This window comes from Triticum dicoccoides, chromosome 3B, assembly GCF_002162155.2.
Source record: "Triticum dicoccoides isolate Atlit2015 ecotype Zavitan chromosome 3B, WEW_v2.0, whole genome shotgun sequence".
In the NCBI taxonomy this organism is placed as follows: domain Eukaryota; kingdom Viridiplantae; phylum Streptophyta; class Magnoliopsida; order Poales; family Poaceae; genus Triticum; species Triticum dicoccoides.
In genome coordinates, this window is record NC_041385.1 from 133,296,938 (window position 1) to 133,311,406 (window position 14,469).

The window sequence follows — 14,469 nt, forward strand, 5'->3', positions numbered from 1 at the left end:
GCAAAGATAACAAATCATACGTAAAAGAATTCAGAGGAGATTCAAATATTGTTCATAGATAATCTTGATCATAAACCCACAATTCATCGGATCTCGACCAACACACTGCAAAAAGAATTACATCGAATAGACCTCAAAGAAGATCAAGGAGAACTTTGTATTGAGAATCAAAGAGAGAGAAGAAGCCATCTATCTAATAACTATGGACCCGAAGGTCTGAGGTAAACTAGTCACACTTCATCGGAGAGGCTATGGTGTTGATGTAGAAGCCCTCCGTGATCGATTCCCCCTCTGGCGGAGCGCCGGAAAAGGCCCCAAGATGGGATCTCATGGGTACAGAAGGTTGCGTAGGTGGAAATAGGGTTTCTGGTGCTCCTGGATGTTTTCAGGGTATATGGATATATATAGGGAAAGGAAGTCGGTCAGGCGAGCCACGAGGGGCCCACAAGGGTGGGGGCGCGCCCACCCCCCTGGGGAGCACCTCCGTCTCTCGTGGCCGCCTCGTTTGTTTCTTGACGTCCACTCCAAGTCTCCTTGATTGCGTTTATTCCAAAAATAACTCTCCCAAAGGTTTCCTTCCATTTGGACTCCGTTTGATATTCCTTTTGTGCGAAACACTGAAATAGGCAAAAAAATAACAATTTGGGCTGGGCCTTCGGTTAATAGGTTAGTCCCAAAAATAATATAAAAGTGTATATAAAGCCCATTAAACTTCCAAAACGGGTAATATAATAGCATGGAACAATAAAAAATTATAGATGTATCAGTGACAATGGGGTATTCTATTGATTCACTTGATGTATGTTTTGGTGATCAACTTGCGGGTTCTGTGACCTTGGGAATCTATGCATAGGGGTTGGCACACGTTTTCGTCTTGACTCTCCGGTAGAAACTTTGGGGCACTCTTTGATGTTCTTTGTGTTGGTTTAATAGATGAATCTGAGATTGTGTGATGCATACCGTATAATTATACCCGCGGATACTTGTGGTGACCTTGGAGTATCTAGGTGACATTAGGGTTTTGGTTGATTTGTGTCTTAAGGTGTTATTTTACTATGAACTCTAGGGTTGTTTGTGACACTTATAGGAATAGCCCAATGGGTTGATTAGAAAGAATAACTTTGAGGTGGTTTCGTACCCTACAATAATCTCTTCGTCTATTCTCCGCCATTAGTGACTTTGGAGTGACTCTTTGTTGCATGTTGAGGGATAGTTATATGAGCCAGTTATGTTATTATTTTTTAGAGAACTTGCACTAGTGAAAGTATGAACCCTAGGCCTTGTTTTGAAGCATTGCAATACCGTTTGTGCTCACTTTTATCATTAATTACCTTGCTGTTTTTATATTTTCAGATTACAGAAACCTATATCTGCCATCCATATTGCACTTGTATCACCATCTCTTTGCCGAACTAGTGGACCTATACAATTTCCCATTGTATTGGGTGTGTTGGGGACAGAAGAGACTCTTTGTTATTTGGTTGCAGGGTTGTTTGAGAGAGACCATCTTTATCCTATGCCTCCCACATATTGATAAACCTTAGGTCATCCACTTGAGGGAAATTTGCTACTGTCCTACAAACCTCTGCACTTGGAGGCCCAACAATGTCTACAAGAAGAAGGTTGTGTAGTAGACATCACCCCACAAGTCGGGATGAGACTCCGGACAATGAGAGTAAAGAAAAAAGAGAAAAAGAAAAAGAAAGAAAGAAAAGAAAGGGAAGAAAAAAGAAAAAGAGAAAAATAAACAAAGAGAGAAGGGGAATTGTTAGTATCCTTTACCACACTTGTGCTTCAAAGTAGCACCATATTTTTCATATGGAGAGTCTCATATGTTGTCACTTTCATATACTAGTGGGATTTTCCATTATAGGATTAGTTGCATACCCACTTAGTTTTGATATGGAGCTTTCATACACTTATAGCTCTTAGTGCATTCAGTGCATGGCAATCCCTACTCCTCGCATTTATATCAATTGATGGGCATCTCCATAGCCCGTTGGTTAGCCGCGTTGATGTGAGACTTTCTTACCTTTTTGTCTTCTTTATATTTACCCCAATCATCATACTCTATTCCACCCGTAGTGCTATATCCATGGCTTGCACTCATGTATTGCGTGAGGGTTGAAAAAGCTGAAGCACGTTAGAAAGTAGCACTACAAAAAAATACACTTCCGTGATGATACGTGTTTGTCACAGTAGGTCGCGTTTTTGTCATGCATGTACATCCATGACGATTTTATGACAAAATCAAGATAGTCATACCTGTGCTGTCGTAGAAGTGTTCCATGACATTACCAAAATTATCATCACGGAAGTGTCCACTTCCATGATGATAAATCGCATGTCACATAAGTGCTTTCATCAAGGGTGACCGACACATGGCATCCACCGTAACGGAATGCCGTTAAGCTATTGGGTCGGGTTTTGGATCCGATAACCCTTTAACAACCCAGACCAATGGGAAATTTCCATGTGTAAAATTCTGATTGGCCCAAGGGAACACCTGTCAGCTCGTTAGTGGGCCAGATGTCGCCCATCCATTGGAGGAGACATGCCTATGATACGTCGACACGTGGCTGGGCCCAACCGAGGCCCATATAGGTTAAAAAGGCCGGCCCTGTCAAAGGCTCGTAGTACTTAATCATGTACGAGTGGGCCAGCCCAATAACGACCTGTTTAATAAAGGACCATTTACGGCCCGAAGCCAGATCTGGCCCGTTAATTGTTCACCCAATATTTGGCCCATTTACGGCCCGAAGCCAGATCTGTCTCGTTAACTGTTCGCCCAATATTTGGGCCCATTTGCGGACCGAAGCCAGATCTGGCCCGTTAAATGTTCACCAAATATTTGGGCCCAACTACAGCCCAGTGACTTTCAGCCTGTTAGTGGCCTGATGTGGACATGGGCCCATTTCAGCCTGGTGTGACTTTCGGCCTTGGAATGGCCCGTGCTGCCCATGGGCCATATATGGTCCGATGGGATATCGGGCCCACTAACGGCTCGTGCTAAAGGTGGCAACAGTTAAGCTCAACCTGACTTTGGGCCTGTTAAAGGCATGTCGGGTAATTTGGCCCGTTGATGCCTGTACTAAGCTTTCGGCCTCTTAAAGGCCCATGATATTAGTGGGCTAACTAAGGCCCGAGATATGTTTCGGTCTGGTAACGGCTCGTGAGCTAACTAGGCCCAAAAAGGCCCGGTCTACATTTTAGCCTATTGAAGGCCCGTCGACGACTAGTGAAAATTGAGGCCCAACATGCATTTTGGCCTGCTAAAGGCCCGTGGTTTCATCTCGGCCGTAACAGGCCAGTACAATATTCAACCTGTTAATGGCCCAACGCTACCTGGGCCAAATTAAGCGCTGGGTCGACAAAAGGCCGGTGTAAGTTGTGGGCCTGGCGCAATGTGTGAAGGCTCCAATCATTCGGGCCCAAGAAAGATGCAGGCCTGCCCAATTGTGGCCCGCTAAAAACCAGGCCCGTTAGAGTCAAATGTTTCGGCCCGGTCGACTACATCTGATTTTTTTCAGATAGCGAATGATGGCAGTAACTAGTAGGAATTAAGAACAAACCTACTCTATACAATAAAAAAATTACGGCATAGTAACAAAGAATAAACCTACACTATACAATAAAGGATTTAAGGTATATTACATCCACTTGGCATCGAAGTTCGCCACTAGTGATCATAAAGCCCAATGAAGAAGCATATTACAAAAAATGGGCACCATTGCAGCGTAACAAAATAATACTGAACCGAGGTTAGCCTTGCGGGGGAACTGTTGTGAAAGCTGCTGAGCAAGGCTGTGAGACCGGCCTAGCATGTCGGTCATAGCTTGCAGGTGTAGCTCTTTAGCGATGAGGTTCTCATTGGTGTTCTCTGCAATCTTTCTTAGAGATAGGACTTCAAGTCGAAGTTGAGTTGTAGAATGCCTTTCTGCTAGAACTTGGGACTGAAGAAGTCGAACTGATTCAGACAACGAATTCTGTGAGCTTGTCTGACTGCTAGTCTTAAGTAACTTGAACGCTGCATCAAGACAAGACTTTGGGGTTGTCTCGCTATCTTCAAGATGTTTTGCCTTCTTTGCTGCAATATATGTTGGGTTTGTCTCACAGTCTTCAGCAGACTTGTGCATGCCATCAGGCATATCACCCTGAAACAAAGCAGAGAGATGACAGGTTTTGCACATGTATAAACAAAGATGATAACTGTGCTGTCAATTCCATCCAATTTCAAATTAGAAAATAAAGAGTAAGTTCAAAATATCAATAGCACAATTTGGCATTGTTCATAATGCGGGAGCTTCACCACACTACTGGATTACCATGTCAACATAACAAGCATAGATGAAGGGCAAAGAAAATCATTGTATCTATTTTGGATAATGTGCATGGCATGTTGTTCATATCATCAGCCACATCAGTAAGATAAAACAGGAGATGACAAGGTGCAAACGTGGGATGCTTCACCACACACTGGATTATAGATCCACAAAAACAAGCATATATATAGGGAGTATTAAGTAATGTGCATGGTATGAATAAGGAATTTGGTTTTACAAGTAAAACTTAGAACTTACGGTTCTTGCGAACATGCATTTTGGTAGAAACAACAAACTAAACAGCAGTAAATGATAGGGAGTATGAGCAAATTAAACCGCAGTTGAGGATAAAGGCTTTAGAAGGACTGGCTTACATTAACAGTTAACACTGGGTTTATAATGCCCTTCTCCATGTCAAGGGAAGGATAACTCAAGAATTTTAGCACAGAATCTTCTTCATAAGCATTGCCTATACTCTACATTTTGTAGAGAGTAATTATAGATATGATAATACTAGAAGGGATAGAGGATAATGAAGATAAGATGAAGATTGATGCTACATAATCAACTACCAATCCCTGGAAGTACAAGCATTACAGGACAAAATGTACTGACAAGAGCAATAGGCTACACTTCTGCACTGGCATTGTCTATGTATTCTACTTGTTGCTAAGATTAAATATAGATCTGTTCTTTTTAGTAAATGATGGGCGAGGGAGATAAGATGCTGAATTCTACATAATAAACCAATCCCTCTTCCCATAATACAAGAGTGTTTTGAACACTAGTGTACTGTACAAAACGTTTTTATATTATGGGACGGAGGGAGTAGCTGTTAATGTACGTACAGTGATAGACCACATTCAGTCCTTACAAGAGGACTGCAGAGCTAAACTTCTTCAAAAGCATTGGGTTGATTCTAAATTTATGTAAGAGTCCATACGGATCTTATAATGTCCACCAAATGGACGATTACGAGGCTAACATGTGCAATGATGCTACATAATCAAACAGCTATGAAAGTAAGTATGGTCATATAGGGCAAGAGGTACTCACAACAGCAATGCAGTGTGCAGTATAGTTGCGAGATTCTGTGGTCCCTTGAGAACGAGTGTTCTTCTACTAACAGTTTTCGTACAAGTGAGACATTAAGGCAAATGCAGAAATGTAGTTCAAATTATGATGTCATATCATAGACAGTACCTTACGCTACAGCCGAGACCAATGTATAACAAGATTATTCCGTTCATCGTCGGATAAATGTAGCACCAGAGACTTTATAGAAATTTTGTTCAGAGGCTTGCCATCGAAGTGCTCTTGCCTCAGGTAGGAACGATACTTCATCAACGAGTGCTTGAAAAGCGCAACCAACCCTTGCTCGTCTTCACAATCCAGTTTGCTCCTCGCCTATTTAAAAGAATGAAATCTTGTGTCTTCTGTCAGCAGAAACATATGCAGTAATGACCATGAATAACATTAGTACATTACTGATGTGTATGTTGCGGAGGAAGACTGGAAATTGTTCTGTGTCTGCGGTATAATCTTTCCATGAAGGAAGGATGCGCATAAAGTTCCTGAAAACAACATAAGTTTCGTCTTCTAAACTACGAAGAAATGGAACATGGGTCCTAGTTGCTGCAATTGGGGCTCTCTCTGGTTCGAAAAGGGATTTGGCAACTGGATTTGGTGTACTCTTTGCTGGAATGGGGGTTTTGCGTCGTAGAGCTGGTGCTATGTCAACTAGCATAATCATACTGTTTGCTGCAGTTGGGGTCTGCTGAGTTGGGGCATCAGAAATGACTAGTGTAGTAGGGCTAGAGTCTGCTAGAGTTGGGGTGTTTTGTGGGTCAGATGATATTACAACTGCACCTAATGGGCTATATGATTTATCAGGTGCCACTACCTTTTCCAAATACTTTGCTTGTGCTCCTCCACGATCAGCAATCTCCCTCTTCCTTTTGAATGTCTGATACACAAGAACAATATTTGAATGGATAAATATGGTATGATGACAGATGGAACATGTACTGAAAATGGATAGGCAGGGCGTATTCACATACACGATGTGTAAACTAAGATAATGGCAGTTCAACAAAGTAGAAGCAATGCAAAGCATCAGTTGCAAGATATGTTCGAGCAATGTAACCTTGGAAAGTTAGAGCAAGTACCTTGATGGGTGAATAAGATAGGGCATCTTCCTCCGACTCCTCCACTAGGGAGCTACATTAACTTAGGTCTCCCTCTAGCTCAGAATCACTGTTAGGATCATCATCTGAGCATGAATTTGTAGGTGGAGAGCGTTTGCATTGCATTGCATCCAGACTTGATTTCAGTCCCTTAATGCCAAGTTTGACAGCCATGGCATTGTTCTGCTTTATTCTTTTCATGCATAATCATTATGATGTTTTTCAGAATCCAGATTCATGAAAACATAAAAAGTAGTCAGATTATCTATGGAATGCATTGCGGATTCAACTCGAAGAGTGTCTCCCTATAAACCCATGCATATGCAAAGTTCACCTCCCCAACCGTGCTGACCAGACCACACACAAAAATATAAACCCCTTATGTCTCTATAACAGGCAGGCACACATTTCAAAACTGAAGTAGGAACATTAGAATCATTTGAAATTCGTATTTGAACAAATAAACTAAGCAATTATGAGTGGCATAATGTTTAGCTTCAAGGGTGGAGTGTTGGTAGTGTGGCACAAAGCAAGTAGGCAGATTGTATTCCATGTAAAAGATCAAAACCTATGTAAAAGCTGGAAATGACACTTTCTTTCTATACAATGCAGTGTTCGTTGCCCACACATGATGGAAGAGATCGCATAGAGAAATACTATTCACTCATGTCTACGGTTCCAGTATTTAGAAACAGGGTGGTCCACCCTAAAAGAATATTGACAACAAATATGACAAGGCAAGCATAGATGTAGTGAATCAATCATTTACTTGTGAGCTTACTAGGACAAGTATGCAGAATTGTAACTGCAGTAAGAGACTGTCCAAAATCTGAATGAAGAAGTTTGTCTAGCAATTATTGTTTGCAACTAATTGATGTGAATAATTGGATATTATATCGAGTGAGTAAGAAAGACAAGTAAAATTGTCAACAAACCTGGCTTGCAGTAGTAATCTGGGTCAATGTCACTGCGACCAACAATCCAAAATGACTAGTGTCTGTTCCGAGGGCCGGAATTTTGAAAACCCTGTGAACTTTAGAGGTACTAAAGATTATCGAAATACATCTGAACCATTAAGTGTAGGTAGCAATGAGCACACAACAAACCCTAATGACAGTCCTGCCTAATGAGTAATGAATCAATTAGAAAATGGGTGATGAGGAGTGGCTGCTGAGTGTTGAGGAAGTATCTCAGGATAAATCGGGTTGGCTTGGTGGGTGCTGCACGCCTGAGCCCTGAACGGACTGGGAAGGTAGGCACGGCGGCGCGCCCGGGCAGCAGTGACGCTGTTGGGGGAGCGGCTCCTGACCTCCTGTTAGTCCGGCGTCTCCTCCTAGAGTCATGCCGTCCGGGGACGGTAAGTCGCCCGCGAGGCAGGCGGCTGGGGGAGAGTAGACATCGGAAGCGCGCAGCAGAACAGAGAGGAATCGGGGCCTGGGACCACCCAAAATCCCAGGGTGGGCCAGCCCACCGTGGGCACCCTGTAGAGATACACACCCAAGCGGCGAACATGCATTTTCGAAACTAATTTAGGAACATTTAGCTGACCAATTAAACAACTCTGTTTTAATAATATCAGATTCGTATTTAAAAAACTAAGCTTGTTTAGCTTGATGGGTGGAGCAGTGTTATTATGACAAGAAGCACGTATTCCGTTCGTATAGTGATCATAAAAGGGGGAAACTCTAAGCATATTTTTTTAGCAGAAGAGGGTTTCACCTCTGATTTCTATTAAAGAAACCACCACGGAACCAACATGATCCATTAAACCCTAAGCATGATCAATTAAACCGTCTTATGACTGTTCAATGGCAGATTTGAAGCTGCAAACCGGATAAATGATATTTAGCATCCATTGGTTGCTTCGAACTAAGAACTAAATTCTAAGAGCTGAAAAGAAAGTAGAGTAACCAAGTTAAGATCTATTTTCTGGTTGAGATCAATAAGTTGAGGAGATATGAAGTACCACCACTCTTGCGGCGCCGTGTAGGCATCGGGGGTGCGATGGCTGTCGGTGGCGTTGAAGCAGATCTGCGACAGTAGACGGGTGCATCAGGGGATAAGTCCCATTGTGGTGGAAGAGAAGGTCGTGTGAGCGGCCCCGACAAAGAGGACGACGGCGCCGATGAAGCGAGAGGATGCGATGCAAGGCTATTGGTCCATCGTCGTGGATGAGAAACGTCCATCTCTAGCAGTGGACGACGCGGTCTTGATAGGTGCTTCGGCATGGTGGAGGACGGTGTCGATGGATGTGGTGGAGGATGGCGGCGATGGATGGGGTGGCGGACGAAGACTGGTGTGGGGATGGGGTGTTCTAGCACGGACGGTGTATGAATGGGAAAATGGAGGGAGAGGTATGGGAACCATGTTTTTGGGATGCGCCTATCTGAAATATGGGGAAGTTATGAACTTAGCCCCCGTTTAAAATTTGGACGTCTCGTCGGTTGGGGATAGGAGTAATCTCGCATCTCGCCAATATTTGCCCAGAGTGATTTCGGGCGAGGAGAGGGTGGTTGGCGCCCACGGTGTATGAACGGGGCTGACATGTAGGGCGGTTGTGTCATGTCTGAGTGAAGTTACAAACCTGCCCCTATTGAAAATATTTGCCTACATCGATTTTGGCCGAGTCGAGTTTGTTTTGCCGCCCACCGTGTATGAATGGGGAATGGAGGGAGAAACAGAGGTCTTTCGGACGAGCTTGAATCAAATGTGTTTTGCCGCCCATGTTTGACGCCCACCGTGTTGGAATGGGCTCAGAGGCGGTTGTGTCACGTCTAATTGAGGTTACTAACCTAGCCCTATTTAGAGCAATGGAAATCGGGCCAATGGATTGTCCGTGTAATGGGTAGACAGTAATTTCCATCTCCCAAACACTTGGCTTCGGGCAGCTGACGTGGGAGTGGACATTTTGCCGCTTCTTTCGAATTTTGGGACAATAAGCATCCACGTTTACCCTGGCAACTAAATTTGAATCCATTTTGTATTCCTATATGAATCTTTGTAAATCATTCTATGTGTTTTTATATATCTTCAAAAGGACGATAAAGATGTATTCCACTATCATATATGAATATGGTTTACAAATGCCGATACTCAAATTCAGAAGCTAGAATCCCGTTTAAGGTGAATTCGAATATTTGGAACACTTCATGTCCAACTTAAATGTCACACGCAGCATAATGTGTACTCCCATTTAGATATGTACACAAGCAATGTATCAAGATTCAAATACCTAGTCAATCAACCAAGAATGTACAGAACTAACAGACATATAAACACTTATAGAGTATATTGATCAATAATTTCAACTAACATACATAAGCCAGGCCGCTGTATTTTTTTTGCTACAACAACATCCTTTTTTAGCCAGCATCTTGGCCCTTTCCGATGCGTGCCACTTATGGTCCATCTATACTACTATTATTGTTGAATGCACATTCAACCCGATTGGCATATTTGTAGGTCTGGCACAGCAATCCAAATGAAATATCTCCGAGTCTTATCAATTAATACAAACTTGTGCTCAAATAAAATTACAAACCAAAAAACCAAAAACAAAAAACAATTATTACATGATCTCTAAAACAACTGGTTTGATTGATTACATGAACAAACAACACAAAGGTTATTCAACGATGAAAAGAACATTTCACCTATTATTTACCAAGTGGGCATTTAATTTCCTTTTTTCCTTCAGGACCTTAACTATGTGGTCAGTCTCAGCTTGCTTCATTTTGAAATCCACCAAATATTTAATGGTTGTCTTGAGTACTACTTGTGATTGTGCTGTTTGCTTTCTGAACATGTCAACTTCTTCTCTAAGTGCAGAAGCAGAATCTCTTTCTACCACTAGTTTAGCCTCTAGAGCATCAGCAGTTGGCAATTCATAATGCACGATTGGGTCGGTGCCACTGCTGTGGGATGATGCAACGTCCATGTGGACCTGGCTCTTTGATCTTGGGCTAACCTGTTTTGCCATTAAAGTTCCGATTGGATTCAGAAAAGTTGAAGTTAGCAAAACATCTCAACTGGGAGTTAGAACAGCAAACCAGTTAAACAAACAAGGAATTAAAGAGTTTCACTTTGATGCTGAAAAGTAGTTATTAACATCATTGTAACCCGATGTTGCAGCAGCAAAGTAGTTAAACAAACAAGTAGATATTTAAGTTAAGGCAAACAGGTAATTCTTAACAGTAAGTATCAAACACATAGATAGGCACAGTCTACAACAGGAATAACAGGCCGTGGCATTATGTAATCAGTATCAAACTAAATTAAGCCAAGCAACGTAATTGAACAATTTTGCAATAAGTGGCTAACTAAAATTCCGAGAAGTAGGTAACTGAACTTATGCGAGTTCTTTGTACACGCACACTGCAACTTCTTTTTCGCTTACAAGGTTGTATGAAGGAGTCCTTGTCATCAATTGCTTGGATAGCAGTACCAATACTTCTTTCTTCCCACACTGCATTGGTAAGTCGAATGGTTAATCTGGTAAGATGGTGCGTCCTTGATATGTTATATGAGTACGTGTAGTCAGACTAGTTGTAGCCACACATATCACACTGGCTTTTACTATATATTTCATGTGATTACTTTTGGCATATCGAGATCTAAGAAATCTACAATAGGATGAGAAGACTGGCATACTTCACATTATTGGTGAACTCAGTTCATAGAATCAAGCAATTCAACCATTATGTGGGTAAATCAAAAGAGCCACTGGAGTATTTTTCACTACCCAATCATACAGACAAAAAGGGGCGATGCCACCATAGGGGCTGGTATGGGTGGCCACCTCAGGTGGCTGGAAAGTGTGCACCTAGTTTGAGTCGTCCAGGTTGCCCCAGGCTAGTTTTGTTTGTCCCAACGCATGAGCAGGCAATGTAAAAAATGAAGAAGAATGTTTCAATTTGGATGGGCCAATAACATAAGTGCAAGGCATGCCCTATAGAAGGCTCGCGGCCCAAACGAGCGCCTCCCATATCGATCGACAGTAGGAAAAATCCCAATTCATTCGCTCCAGCCTCCAGTCTGGTTCACTCCTAACCTAGACGCCGCTGGACAGGCCGACACAGCACTTCCTCGCGCCCTCGTTGGACAGCGGTCGCTGAGCTTCAAGCGAACGGAAGGACAAGAAGATGAAGATTCAACCCTGGGTGTAACCTGCATGGGAGGCAGCGGTGGCAGCACATGCATGGTATCGAGCTTGCGCAAACGGACAGTCGCAGCTTGCAAGAGTAGCATGCACAGTGACCAGGTACATCACATCCCTGATTATATCTAATTCAACTCTTCAATTTCTGACCAATAGTTAAACCTGACGGTGTTGTAAAACTGCTTGTATGTAGGGAATCTATGAGAAAATGAAACCAATTTCTACTTATTTTATAACTCCCCCTATCAATACTGAACTGACTGAATCTCATGTATCTAATCAAGTTTCCGATGCAAACATACAAGCTCATGTTGTTCTTGAGCCTGAAGTGTCTAATGAACAGACTTCTAATGAAGGATTTGATACAAACAATTTACATGCTCCTGGTGATGAACATATAGTGTCTAATGAGGGATCTAATGCAAGCATTTTGCAAGCTCATTGAAGGATTTAGTGTCTAATAATGATCTGCTATGTTGAGAGAGACAAAGATTTGCAGGCATTGATGACAAGCAAATTATTGTGCATTTTCATAGCTTGAGGAAACGTCGAGACCATCTACCAGAAAGTCCCTGTATCATGACAACATAGCATAAATACTTTTCTAATCTGTTCTTTGAAACTATTGGCATACTTGTGCAGGATAGATATATTGATATGCAGTTTGCGCACTGGTTATAGGTACAATTACACTTCGATATTTTCAGCCAGAGAATGAATAATTCAAGCAGGTACAGACCATGTTTTTAGTCCTTGTACACCATGTTGCATTTTGTGTTTTTTGGTGCTTGCATCATTTAGTGTTTATAATCTGAACTACTTTGGATCATTAGCTGGTTTTCAAAGTGCATGTAGCTTCACATTTCTCAAGTTATGTTGATTTTCGGAGTGCAAGTGCCTTCGTATTTTTTAAGTTAAATGTTCGCCCCTGGTAACTTGAATTCTTGGATCCGCCACTGCACACAAATCATACATGAATGCCAGTACGAATTAAATGAAATGCATGGACTTACGCTAGCTTGCTGTACAGGCTCACTGCAGCTCTCCTTGCGCTTGGGATGTTCCATGTACAAGTCCATGTTACCACTTGCTTGGATGTGCATGCCTTGTGCTCCTTGCATCCCCCTCTGCATTTTTGACACGGTGAATGGTTGATCAAATAAGAGGAATCGACCTTGATGTTGTACCGGAGGACAGATACTTACAAGGTTATATGGGTGTGCAGGATGTGTACCAGATCCCGTAGCGTCGTCATGCTTCGCTAAAAAATGGATTTGCTTGTTTCAGATGATATCTCCAGAAGAAATAAGAGTTAAAGTCAGAGTTGCATAGGCGTGTAAGCTAAGAGAGCAGTGAAAGGATATCCAACATCGTCGGAACAGTGCACAAGGGAGTGATGTGTGGATACCAAGTTTGGGCCGGCGTTTGGGCATGCTCGCCTAGCTAGAGTGCGGGTCACTTTAGAGCCGTTGAGGGTCATGCACTGGCGTTGGCTGGCCGCGCACAGATGCATATCTTGAGTGGCAGCGGAGCGCTACGATGCGGTAGACGAGACCGTTGGTGAAGCCCCAACAACCTCGGGGGGGGGGGAGGGGGCGGAGGTGCGACGATGTGCTCGGTGAAGTAGCCCCGGTGAGCTGGGAGACGGCGTCGGTGAAGCGCACATGATGCAGTGGAAGTCGGTTTCTGTGAGGCACGTCGGTTTCGGCGACTGACATTGTCGGTGGACCACCCGGTGCGGTGGACGAGGGCGTAGATGAGGTAGCTCCAATGCGGTGGTGAAGCGCGATCGTCATCTTCGTCGTCATCGTCCGACACAGAGGTGGGGAAAGAGACGAGACGAGGGGCGATTCGAACTTTGCTTGGGTTGGCGGCGAATTAGGGATTTGAGCAATCTATGCGCGGAAGGGGGCGATGGAGAAGAGAGATTTTGCAGGGCTAGAATTAGGGCCGCCAGATATTTCAATCCGAAACATGGAAGCGTAAACTTATTTTGTCGTCGTCCTTTTGGGGGGGAGTAGGGGAGGGAGGGACGAGGGAGGGGGTGGGTGGCTGCGTGCTACGCGTCCGTCCCACACACGCGACCACCCCGACAAGACTATGACATGTGGGCCCAACAGGTGGCTGGCCCACATGTCAGTGACCCAAAGGCAGGTGCCTTTAAGGCACCGAAGCAGCGTCCACCCCGACACGACCATGGTTTGCCTGGTGCACCTACATTTGAGAATGCAAACGAATCTTCTTTCATTTGCAAACGAATCTGTATGTATTACCATGCCCGTGTTTTCCTTGCAATAATTAGTCATTCGAAACGAGATACTCCCTCCGCTCACTTTTGTAAGTCGTTTCAGACAACTTAAAATGAACTGTTTTGCACATTGTCTGAAATGTCTTCAAGGTCTTATAAAAGTGAACAGAGGGAGTACTATAAATTAATTAATGAGGAGTTATTTGAAAAAAAATCAAAACGGTATCCACGCTAACGTGGATTAGAGTGTGTGTCACACAGCGATCTCCAATTCTAACGTGGATTTCGCATTTCACTGTATCCACGCTACTTTTTTAATACAAATTCATATTTATATGATGAACACCATGGTAGTGAGAAAACTTTTGGATGGATTCAAACATATGACCTACAAAAAAGCACAACAAATTGAGTCAATGTCAACTTTTCGAAACTTAGTATGGCACGAATTGGAAATAATTACCCGTATGCATGGTCCTCAGTTCAGATCTTACAATGTACACCGAATTGAAACATCGATATTAAGTCTCGTACTATGTACATTCAAAAGTTGTT